The following is a 12435-nucleotide window of genomic DNA, read 5'->3' on the forward strand; positions in this document are numbered from 1 at the left end:
AAAAGCAGCAAATCCTGCTTGTTATCTTTGCGGTTGACCAAGGTGTTAAAGTGCTGTAGAGTACGATACTCTGCATGATCAGCTCTTTTGTCCTTAACTGCCCCAGAGCACCAACTCTCAACATCAGCCCAGGTCTTAACTGTTCTCGGACACTTATTCAGAACATCAGGCCATTGCACACGTCCTCCAGGACACTGCCACAAAACATTGGGCCATCTCAGAACTGTGGCTGCAACCATCCTCTCACTGGTATACACCTCACAATCTACAATTGTCTTCCTCACTTGGTCACCATCGTCAGTGACTTTATTGATATCATACATTTTGGTGTCACTGTTGTATGGGATGCTTACAGCCAGACTAAACATGGGGAAGTTTCTGTGAAAGGAAACAGACACACAAAATGTTAACCAGGTGTCCATTTAAAACTGCACATCAATAAAGTATAGAAAGTTAGATGGATGGACGTATCGGTTTATCAATCAAACCAAACTCAAGCACCATTATGTAATTTTGAACATCAAACAGAAGAAACTGAAATTTTGAAACATTGAATATCACAGTTAATCTTGTAGCTGGCATATGGAGAATCATAGTGGGCATACACTCTGTAATGTCAGTCTCTGTGCTTGTACATGTTATTATCTTCATCTTATCTGTTAGTTTCTTCTTCTGTCTCTTTGCTATAAGGCATGTTGTAACTCATTGTAACTTGTTTTGAAAAGTGACACTTTATTATTTACTGACCTTGACCCTCCATTCTCGTAGCTTGGTCTAAACCTGCCAAAGGAAACAGATAGAAAATGTTACTGAGTATGTTTGATCATTTGATACAGAAAAAAAGTTCAGAAAGTTTGATAGATGGAAGGATGCACTGATCATTGAATTTGTCAGAAACAGGTTGAATATTAGAAAGAGACGATCAACACTTTACAGCCCAGTGCAATATATTAAAATGTGTAATATAAATGTAGAAAAAATCAGTCCAGCTGCATCTACACACAGTTCAACCTCTCTCTCTATATATATATTAGGAGTATAATAATATAATTCTGTCATTTTGAATCAGGAAACCAATTGAATTGATTAGACAAAAACAATTTGTTCTCTGCTGCAGAGATTTTTCTACTTTATATTATTTACTGTTGTTGTTAATAAATATTTAAATGGACAAAAATTTTCTCTTGCTCGTTTTTTTAAATTTAAATTTTTCTTTTCATGTAATCTTCTACACCCCTGCACCATTTTTAATTATATGCAATAAGAAGCTGCTCTTTTTATGTCTTAATCGGTTGCATGTTTTCATACAAAAGGAGCTTTACACAAAACTTAATCAGAGCTGAATATCTGATGACTTTAGTCTCATACATTTTATGTAGTCTTGATTTGGGTGTTTACAGTGGTCATTTACATTTGAAGGGTTGTAAATCTAGTTCTTCAAATAAATTGTAGCACACCACCGTCAACTTTAGTTAAATAAAACATAATTTCCCAACAACAAGCTTTTGGCTGGTGAAAATGCTGAGTGGCTAATAACTTTGTGAAGGGTCATCATATACTCAGGGTCATCTTATGTTCAAGCCTGCAAGGTTGTCCCTCTATATATTCTACAGAAAGTCAACTCACCTGTTCAGGATCTCATCTACAATTCTTCGAAGTTGTTTCTGGCGCACAGCAGCCAAACTGTTTCCAGCAGACAGCAACACGGCCAGTGTTACAGCCATCCAGTGCAGGCCAGCCATCTGAGTGTATTTAACAAACAGCATCAGCACAGAAGATTAAAATCAGAGATAATAATATGATTCACCACCATATGTCACCTGCCAACTTTATAGTTCTTAAGTAGACCTAAAGATATTTGTGACATTTGCGGTCTTAGTTTTCTTTAAGTCTTAATCCTTAGCCTGGAAAACCTGCACTGAATATATTATTATATATGAGCGTTTTGGTTGTTACCTCAGTCCCTCCAGGATTTCAGCCAAAATTGCTTGATTTTGCAGTGGCTTCTCTAAAAAATTGTGAAATAATTTGTAATGATTTATGTGCTTTTTTCAGCAAAATTTGGGGAATTGTTTTTTTAAACGACTACCAATGAAGAGTCATATGTAATCACTTCCTTCGATAAAAAGCATAGTACATATCATACAAACAACTATATGTCAGTGCTTATTTTTCAATTTATTCTCTGAGCACAAGAACCATGGGCTCAAAGTTATTTAAAAATACTACTAAATAAAATACTGTACTTGAGTTGCGTTTATCGTTTATTCTTTGCGCTTTTGCTTCTTTCGACCTTGAAAGAAAAACTTTTAGTGATTTCTTGCTGCCCCTGTGAGAAAATGTTTTGTTTTTTAGGCAATAAAACCAGGTCTGTCTGTTCATCGTGACTTGCAGATTAAAGATGTAGATTTTGGCCAAAATGCAGAAGAAAGACCAGCCTGCTGTCTGTGAGAAGAGGAAGACATTTTTAGAGTGTGGGAACAGATGTAAATACACAAACACCTTTAAAAAAAAACAACAACAACTATTTTTCATATTGCGGGAAAAGGTGAAAAAGAAAAAAATGGCATTTTGAGTAACACTTTATTCTGCAGGTCCCTTAATTTTACATTAATTTCCCTGAAATTTTCTGGGTAATTTGCGGGTATTTAATGGTTATTTTTTGGACATTTTACAAAGGGTGGTACAATTTGGTGTTAAGTTGATTTAGTCATTATCTTTGGGTTCATACATGGATGTTTGATTCTGAACAATTTTTTAACTGACAGACGTTTTGTGTGTTAAACGATATATTAGCATATTAGGCTTTTTTAAATTCTTTTCTGCAATTTTTCTAAAAGCAGCTGCTATTAATTCTTAGGATCATTTCTTTGAAAGGGTTAATCTTCGTTAATCTCTGCTAATCTTAGTTATTTACAAATTAGTTAGTTACAAATTAACTTCTATATATGAACCCAAATATAATTAATGTGCAATCATCAAGTAAAGCACCTCAACACTTTTTTCAATATTATAATTTCTACCAAACTGCACCACCCTCTCTGTAAAATGTACTAAAAATTAACCGTTAAATACCTTAAAATTCCTCAGAAAATGTCCAGGAAATTAGTATAAAATCAAAGGATCTGTATAATAAAGTTTACAGGTTATTAAATGTTTTTAAGATTTTTTTTAAACTTAAAATTGAACCATTCATAGTTTCTGATGTTGGTGTAGATCCAAATATACAGCGTTGTAGGATGTTACATTATCTTGGCCACACAGACACTATTAACAACACTTCACCTGCTGAAGAAAAGGAAAGACTCTGAGTTTAAACTTTTGGCTCCCTCAAGTGGTTGCATTCAAAAAGATCCTCTGGCAGACAGACAGCAGTGTGGTCTGCAATTCACCCAACATCAGGCAAAGTTATGCCTGATTAAAATCAAGAGGGTCTTGCAACCACCTGTGAAGTTTTAACAACCCCTGTTGGGGGGTCAGGACCCCCAAGCTGGGGACCAGTGGGTTAGACACCTGTTGTTGCCCTGTGTCACATCCTGCTCTTAAAACAGAACACAAACATTTACATGTTCACCTTGCTTGCTACTGTTTCATTCTATAATACACATACAGTATTTTACAAACTCTCACTGTCATTTTTATACCAAAATCCAATCTGTTATCCTCCAGCGTTTGTCTTTTACCTTTGGAGAACGATGTCTGATGGATGCTCTGAAGTCGTCCACTTCTTCTGTTTTCTTCTCAGTGTTTGAAGGTAAAGTGTTGCTGCAATGAACACAGTCAGAAAGAACAGACACTTTTAAAGAGAAGAGGAGGACTATGGTCAAACCCTTTAGAGAGGTGCTATACCCTTATTTGAACATTCAAATTCTTGACTTTCAATTTAGAGCAAAGATCAGAGAAAATTCCACATGAAAAATACATATTTCTGTAGCAGTTTTTTCTTCTTCTAACTCCACCTCGACCATCTTCAACAGTAAAAGAGTACACATCAGTATTATCTAATAATGGCATATATAATATCATCAGTCACAGAGGTACTTTTATTGCTGATACTTTTAAGTAAATTAAGCTGTAAGTACTTATGTACTTTTACTTAAATGGGATTTGAAAGCAGGACTTTTACTTATAATTCAGAATTTTGTTTTATTTTATTTAGTTGTTGCACTGATACTTTTACTTAAGTAAAGGATCTAAATACTTCTTCCACCATTGAGGTCCTAGCAGAAAACGTTTTCTCATGTTGATCCATCCATCAGCCACACCCCATCAGTTCTTCTGGTTTGTTCTCTACACCCCTGCATGTGTGCGCATTTCACTACAACGTCACTTGGAAACCTGACTTTCTCTGATTCTGAGCACTAGTGGGGCAAAAATGTAAAGTTTGGCCTGATGGTGGTGCCAGAGGAAAGGCCATAATCAGCTAATCTGATCAACTGCACTTAAAGGACGAGTTCACAATTTTTCAAGTGTGTCTTAAAACAACAGTCAGGTGTCCATGTGAACAGTGAAAGAGGTTTTCCTCGCTGTATTCATTCCTCCTGTTCATACTGGATATTAAAAGATCCTTCAAATGTTCTTTCAATGGAAGTGATGGAGGCCAAAATCCACAGTGTGTCCACACAGTCATTTAAAAGTTGATGTGAAGCTTATATGAGGCTTCAGCAGTCTGAGTTAGTCATATCAAGTGGATATCTGACACATTTACAGTCTTTTTAGCATCAAATTCCCTCTTTGTGTTTCCTCGGACAGTGTTTCCCTGTTGAGCTGCGGTGGAAGTATAGTAACAAAAAGAGGGACTTTGGCACTAAAAAGACCTTAACGTTGAAAGATATCTACTTGATTTGACTCATTTGGACGCTGAAGCTTCATATTAGCTTCAGATAAACTTTTAAATACATTTTTTGCACAGATATATGCTATTGTAACATTTACACACACTTGAAGGGAAATTACAGTTTTTTTTGTTTGTTTTTTACTTATTTTTTTGGCCCCCATCACTTACATTGTAAGTGCATTATGAAGGGATCTTCTAATGGTCAGTATGAACAGGAGGAATGATTACAGCAAGAAAAACAAAATAATAACAATAACAAAAATAAATTAAAAATGCTAAGATGATAAATGCTAAAGTAGGTTTATCTGTATTTGGAGTATCAAATATTCACTGTCTCTTGGCATGAAAAGCACTGAAAAGTTTGTAGCTGTTGTCAGTTTGGATCACAACAGTTACAATGACTTCCAATGTCAACCCAGAGTCCAAAAATGTCAGAATGTGCCAATATATCCAAACCATATAAACTTCTCAAACCATTCCCACAGCATAACCCATTTCTCTGCTATTAAATATAGTATGTTACACACACTCATACTCTCATACACTGCTTCCTTGTCATGCTGTCGCCTCCTCATAGAGCCCTGTTGGGTACCCACGGTGTGTGTGGATAACATCAAGATCTCTAGATGACAGGATTTTTAAAAATAATAGCAACCATGGCCAGTCTGGACTTCCATACAGTTTAATGTGACTTAATGAATTTTTCTTAAAAAACATTTGAAATTTTTGCAAGGTGTCAGGAGACTCCATTAAAGGCCTAAAAGTTGCATAATTTGAGTTCTAATTTGCACTTGAGCTTGTTGCTACCATCCTCTTTAGAGTTAAGATAAATACAGTAAAGTGAAAATCTTTTACCTCCTTTGCTGGAGAAAGATGCCTGATGGAAGCTGTTCACTCTGTTTTCTTCTCAGTGTTAGGAGGGACGGTGCTGCAGTGAACACAATAAAGAGGAAGGGGCTTTTTTATAGAAGAGAGGTTGACCGTGGCCAAACGCTCAGAGAGACACCATGCCCTTATTTGAACATATTTTTCAAATATTAGAAAGAAGGAAGAAGACAAGAGAGACATTCTGCAGTTTGATTTAGGAAGTTAAATGACAGAAAAACCTCAATACTCACTAACAGTAAATAGCTACCACCATGTCTTTTCCTTACAGTTGTAATGGCTAACGTTCTACATGCAAACAGTTACCTACTTACACAACCAGCAGAAATGCAGCAACATTAGCATTCATTTGGAGTCCAATATTCACTCTCATTTTAGCTCTAATTTAGTCTCCATGAAGACGCATTGCATTCACCAAAGAAAGAAAAAACTGGAGGCCTCATCTTGTAATTATGAAAAGATCTGATAGTTATGAGAAAATATCCGGAGCTTGTAATTATGAGACAAAGTTAAGGTGGTTATGAATCATTGCTGTTTGAGAAGTCAGAGGCATTACAATAATTAACTCATGACACCAAGACTGACACAATTAACTCAATCCTAAACCCTGCTGCTACTGGCCCTGTGCCCTTTTTCATCAGTAAAATTAATAACATCTGATCTGTTATTTCACCTCCATCATTTTCTGTCAAAACTGGAAACCTCTCCTCCTCCTCTGCTCCCATCACCTGTGGAGAACCTCAAGGCTCCATTTTAGGGCCCATTTTATTCACCTTATACATGCTCCCTTTAGGCTTTATCTTCAAAATATACAATATTTTCTAACATTTCTACGCAGATGACACTCAGCTATGGCGATAACAATAATAACACAGTTAGGTCCCTCCTTGACTGCGTCCAGGATGTAAAAAATTGTATGGCACAAAACTGTCTTCAGTTAAATGATAGTAAGACAGAAGTGGTTTTATTTTGTCCCTCCAACTCTACTGGGGGTATAGCCAATCACTTAGGGCCCCTGTCATGTCATCTCTACTCCTTTTTTTGCTGCTACCTTGTTATGTTGTTTTAATTTACTTTTGTTATTTTATTGTACAGCACTTTGGTTAACTTTGGTTGTTTTTAAATGTGCTTTATAAATAAACTTGATTTGATGATTTGATTTGATGACACTATACTTGATTTTATTTACTTTTATTTTCCTCCTTGGTTGGAAAGAATGTGAGATATTAATGTTGCTGAATAATGTGGATGGTAGAATTAGTATGTCAACATTGCACAGGCATCTGAAGTCCTTGGGATCATTCAGGTTGTGCAATGTGCTTCAGTAGTTCTCCACCAACTCCTGAGACTTTGTCTGTCTGCTGTTTAGATGCTGCAGGCAGGTAGTGAACAGTTGGTTTGTTTGAGCTTGTTTGCTGAAAACAGCTGCCTGCTGCTGCTTGAAAAGGTTTGAACCACACAGTAAATGTGGCTTAAAACTAAGACTATGAGCTATAAGGGGCTAAAAAACTCTGCAGAGTTGGTGATAATTCTGAAGATTTACATAAATACACAAAATAAGACAATAGGTGGTAATAATGTGAACACATTTTATTGTACTTAAATGTTTTTTTGCCTACTTGAATATATATGGTCAAAGTAACTTTATTTTTTTGACACTGTATGTTGTTTACTGCAGCTGACTTCTCAGAACTGATCTCAGAAAAGTCTTTCAAAGAACTTGTGCTGTTTGTTGAGGAAATGTTTTGTATTTCAGTAAAACCAAACTGCCTGTTCATCCTGACTTGCATATTGAACTTGTTGATATAGAAATACAGAAGGAAGTGCAGGTCAGTTTACTCCCCTCTACACTTCTGCTGTGAAATGGAGGGTCAATGGGGTAGAAAGAGCAGAGAGATGTAGTTCGAAGCAAAAACATTTTGTAGTTGTACAGAATTTCATTAATGGTGCAGGGGCATTGCATACACTTTGTTAAATGTGCAGACAGGTGACAAATTAAAGGAAAACTGGTACAGGTCTGAATACTTGACCCCTACAGTGAGGGGATCTGGTGACTCTGTTATGCTGTGGGGGGCATTTTGCTGGCATCGTTTGGGTCCACTTGTCCCCTTAGAGAGAAGGGTCACTGCAAATCAATACAAAGTTGTTGTGAGTGATCAGCTTTATCCTATGATGAAACATTTCTATCCTGATGGGAGTGGTCTCTACCAGGATGACAATGCCCTCATCCATAGGGCACGAAGGGTCACTGAATGGTTTGATGAGTATGAAAATGATGTGAATCATATGCTACGGCCTTCACAGTCACCAGATCTCAACCCAGTTGAACACCTATGGGACATTTTGGACTGACATGTTAGACAGCGCTCTCCACCAACATCATCAAAACACCAGATGAGGGAATATCTTTTTGAAGAATGGTGTTCATCAACCTTGGCATTGATTCTACAGTCTCTGGAACTCTTCTGGAGGGATGAACACCATATATGTACATAAACATATGTGAAATAACAATTATTTAGCTTTTTGTTTTTAACAACTGGATGATTTGTTTTACCTTGTGACAATTCATTTTCCATACCACAGTACAATCAAATCACAACACAGAAAATAAAGCACTGGAGGCAACATTGTGAGCTTTGGAAGAAATTCAAAGAGGGGGCAGACCTTCCCTGACTGCAATAGTAAACTCATCCAGCAGTTCTTAGGAGGGCTTAATGACGAGGAGGTGTATACAAAGATTTCACCAATGAAGTCCAGGCTTTTAAGCTTCCGAGAGCTGCAAGCGGAGCTCAGAAATCTAGCAAAAGAAACTAAGAAGTTCCAGTCACAACACAAGCCAAAGAAAGTATATGCCAGGGTGCATGTCACATCAGAGTGAGGTACAAATGTGAAGACAGAAAGGACAAAACATACTGCAGAGTGGTCAAAGTTGACAGAGATGGTCAAGAAATTGGCTATTAGCTAAGAGGAAATCACGGACAAGTTGTCTCACCTGAATCAAAAATTGTTGCTCCATCCCCTGTTCCCCCACCAAGAGTCCTGCCATCTCCTGGAACTACAAACCAGAGCTCAAGTGTTAAATGCTACCAGTGTGGGAAGTAAGGACGTATAGCCCAGGTCTGCAGAGCAATGTTCCCAGATCCCAATCTGGCCTGGGCTCACCAACCCCAGACCCCACACATCACTCAGCTCAGCCTTTAAACGTCTAGAGCTCATGGTAACTGGGGCAACCATAGGCAAGCAGCAAGACCCACTGCAGGTGAACACAACTGGTGACAGAGGAGGGGACACCCCTTTAGTGGGACCCAGGAATGAGGGGGAGGTGGAAGTCAACGGAATAAAGTGCAGAGCTCTCATTGACTCTGGCTCTCAGGTATTACTCACAGATACTGGCACAACCACCATGTCCTTCAGAAACAAAAGCTACAGTCCTCTAAAATACCCATAGAGGCAGGTCAGAGTGTGCCCTACTGTGGTATCCTGGACATTAACTTGAAAGTGCTGGGGAAAGAGTACTGACTGACTGATGTAACATCTGCCTCTAGCATGTTACATTAAATACATCATTTGAGCTTTAAATGGTCACTATGTCTAATAGCAAAATCTTGTAATATAGAATATAATTTTGTCAGTAATTTTACCCTTATTTAATAGTTGTAAGGTGTACATATTGTGTTATTTTCATATTTTTATGCTGTTATCTTATATCTTCTTATCTTATCTTATATTTCATATTTAATATTAGGCTACACAGTATCCAAGGTAACGATGCAGCTATAAAGCATCACCGGGGGAACAAGTCAGACCGGGCTTGTATCCCTCAGGTTAGTGTGTGACTGTTTAATTGAAACCTGTAAATATTAATGTATAGCTGATCTGAGAGAGACTTTATTACTAATTATAACTATATTGACAATCAGAGTGATTATCTGTTTGAACTGAATCATCTCTATCAATAGTGTCTTTTATATAATTTGTGATACAGTAAGTCTTTGATCCTGGTCAAGGTTAGACCGTTGGCCTTGTAATTTGTTATTTAACGGTTATTAAGCTTCACCACAGAAATCATTCATTAGTATAGTAAGTTTCCTTTGATTATGATTTTATTTATATGAAATAGTTTTACTGAGACCGGGCTTGTATCCCCCAGATCCCGAAGTGTTTGTAAAGCAATAAACAGTCATCATTGAATTGACATCGGAGCATCTGTGTGTCTTCGTTGGAGTCAACTAACATTACTGTCAGCCGTTAGTCCAACACCATCATCATCATCATCACAACACAACGCAGAGACTGAAGGCTGTCACTATTATCAGCAATATAAAGGAGATTAAACAAGGGCGTTATAAACTGTGAAGTTAATATAATCCCCATATAATCCACACTGACTCATTCATTCATTCATCACATGTTTATTTTAACTGTTCTAATTATCTGTGTTTAATGGGTGGTCTTTGTTTTATTTTGTTTGGTCTGATGGCTGGGATGCCGAATTAAAGAAGGGGTAGATGTAAGGCAGTAGCCTGAATAAGCCACAGGACACCGTAGTTCTGAAATTCATTCTGTGCAGGCAACTACTCTCAGCTAAGAAACAGTCCAGTGTGTAAGAGCCATTTTTGTTAATATTTTGTTTGGTAAACCTCCCGCCACTTGTGAGAGAAGGGCTGCTGTCAATTAGGCAGAATATAATAAGGCAGTAGCCTAAATGAGCCACTGGGTGTCACTGTTGCCCTGTCTATTCCCCTGAGAATTTAGCAATTATCACTGTTTGTCCCTTACAGGACACTGTAGTTCTAAAATTTATTCTGTGTGGGATGCCATGTTTTTTTAGTGTTTACTTTCACTACTTCATAAGGTAAGCAGTGTTAGTGGCGGCCTACATCATCCTAAAATATCTGAACTAAAAACACTCATCCAGTCAATCTGTTCAACTAATGTGTTAATTAAGATGTTAACTCACATTTTGGTGTGAGATTGAGAAGTGAGCGCTTGTGTCTTGTATGTAAATATTGGCTGTAATGTTGGCTAGCTTGCTGTGTATGAGTAGAGGACCCGTTCAGTGGAAATAGTGCAGGGTGAAAAATTAGCTCTTCAGTTATTGTCTGCTGTCCGTCTTGTTACCCATCCTACCTTGTTTGTCTCAGATTTCTCGACCCACCCTCCCTTTCCCTTCCCTTCATCCCTTCATCCTCCTACCTCATCCCTCCCTCCGTTCATCCCTACCCTCATCCCTTCATCCTCCTACCTAATCCCTCCCTCTGTTCATCCCTACCTTCATCCCCTCATCCCCCTACCTAATCCCTCCCTCTGCTCATCCCTACCCTCATCCCTTCATCTCCTAATCCCTTCATCCTCCTACCTAATCCCTCCCTCTGCTCATCCCTACCCTCATCCCTTCATCCCCTAATCCCTTCATCCTCCTACCTAATCCCTCCCTCAACTCATCCCTACCCTCATCCCTTCATCCCCTAATCCCTTCATCCTCCTACCTAATCCCTCCCTCTGATCATCCCTACCCTCATCGCTTCATCCTCCTACCTAATCCCTCCCTCTGCTCATCCCTACCCTCATCCCTTCATCCCCTAATCCCTTCATCCTCCTACCTAATCCCTCCCTCAACTCATCCCTACCCTCATCGCTTCATCCCCCTACCTAATCCCTCCCTCTGCTCATCCCTTCATCCCCTCATCCCTTCATCCCCCTACCTAATCCCTCCCTCTGTTCATCCCTACCCTCATCCCTTCATCCCCTAATCCCTTCATCCTCCTACCTAATTCCTCCCTCTGCTCATCCCTACCCTCATCCCTTCATCCCCTAATCCCTTCATCCTCCTACCTAATCCCTCCCTCTACTCATCCCTACCCTCATCCCTCCATCCCCTAATCCCTTCATCCTCCTACCTAATCCCTCCCTCTGCTCATCCCTACCCTCATCGCTTCATCCCCCTACCTAATCCCTCCCTCTGCTCATCCCTACCCTCATCCCTTCATCCCCTCATCCCTTCATCCCCCTACCTAATCCCTCCCTCTGCTCATCCCTACCCTCATCCCTTCATCCCCTAATCCCTTCATCCTCCTACCTAATCCCTCCCTCTGCTCATCCCTACCCTCATCCCTTCATCCCCTAATCCCTTCATCCTCCTACCTAATCCCTCCCTCTACTCATCCCTACCCTCATCCCTTCATCCCCTAATCCCTTCATCCTCCTACCTAATCCCTCCCTCTACTCATCCCTACCCTCATCCCTTCATCCCCTCATCCCTTCATCCTCCTACCTAATCCCTCCCTCTGCTCATCCCTACCCTCATCCCTTCATCCTCCTACCTCATCCCTCCCTCTGCTCATCCCTAACCCTAACCCTTTTTTTTGATAGGCAAAGTGGTCACTACACGGCACATACAGTTCAGATTAAGCAAATAATGTATGTGTAAATTAATGAGTTAAGCCAGTTGTCCATTAATTATAAGGGTGTTATCAATCTGCTCATCTAACTTTTTCTGGCCGAAAGCAAATAAGTCTAAGTCCCAAAATGTCAAATTATTCCCTAAGTAGAAAAGTCTTATGCTCTATTTTTTACCCCAATGCCACGGCTTGGCATAATAAACAAATTTCTTCCATCCTTTACGCTTTTTGGTCTTTTTCTCGTCCCCAGAACCTTCACCCTGGAGGCTGTCACCGTTCTCTTCCCTTAACTCGGATGTGGCTGTGAGC

General features: G+C 39.1%; 1 protein-coding gene and 1 long non-coding RNA gene across 3 annotated transcripts in view; both read right to left on the minus strand.

Moving 5' to 3' along the window:
- LOC137180277 (uncharacterized) overlaps positions 1 to 12435 on the minus strand; it is a 37122-nt gene that overhangs the window by 14916 nt on the left and 9771 nt on the right. The gene's annotated exons all lie outside the window — the stretch shown is intronic.
- LOC137180281 (uncharacterized) lies at positions 748 to 5850 on the minus strand. Of its 2 annotated transcripts, XR_010927944.1 has the most exons (4): positions 5693 to 5850; positions 3684 to 3765; positions 1627 to 1742; positions 748 to 780 (listed from the first exon to the last, which is right to left on the minus strand). It is a non-coding gene; the product is annotated as an uncharacterized lncRNA (long non-coding RNA). The 2 variants fall into 2 exon arrangements; XR_010927943.1 differs by lacking the exon at positions 5693 to 5850 and having other exon boundaries at positions 3684 to 3901.

Source organism: Thunnus thynnus, chromosome 3 (genome assembly GCF_963924715.1).
Source record: "Thunnus thynnus chromosome 3, fThuThy2.1, whole genome shotgun sequence".
Taxonomy (NCBI): domain Eukaryota; kingdom Metazoa; phylum Chordata; class Actinopteri; order Scombriformes; family Scombridae; genus Thunnus; species Thunnus thynnus.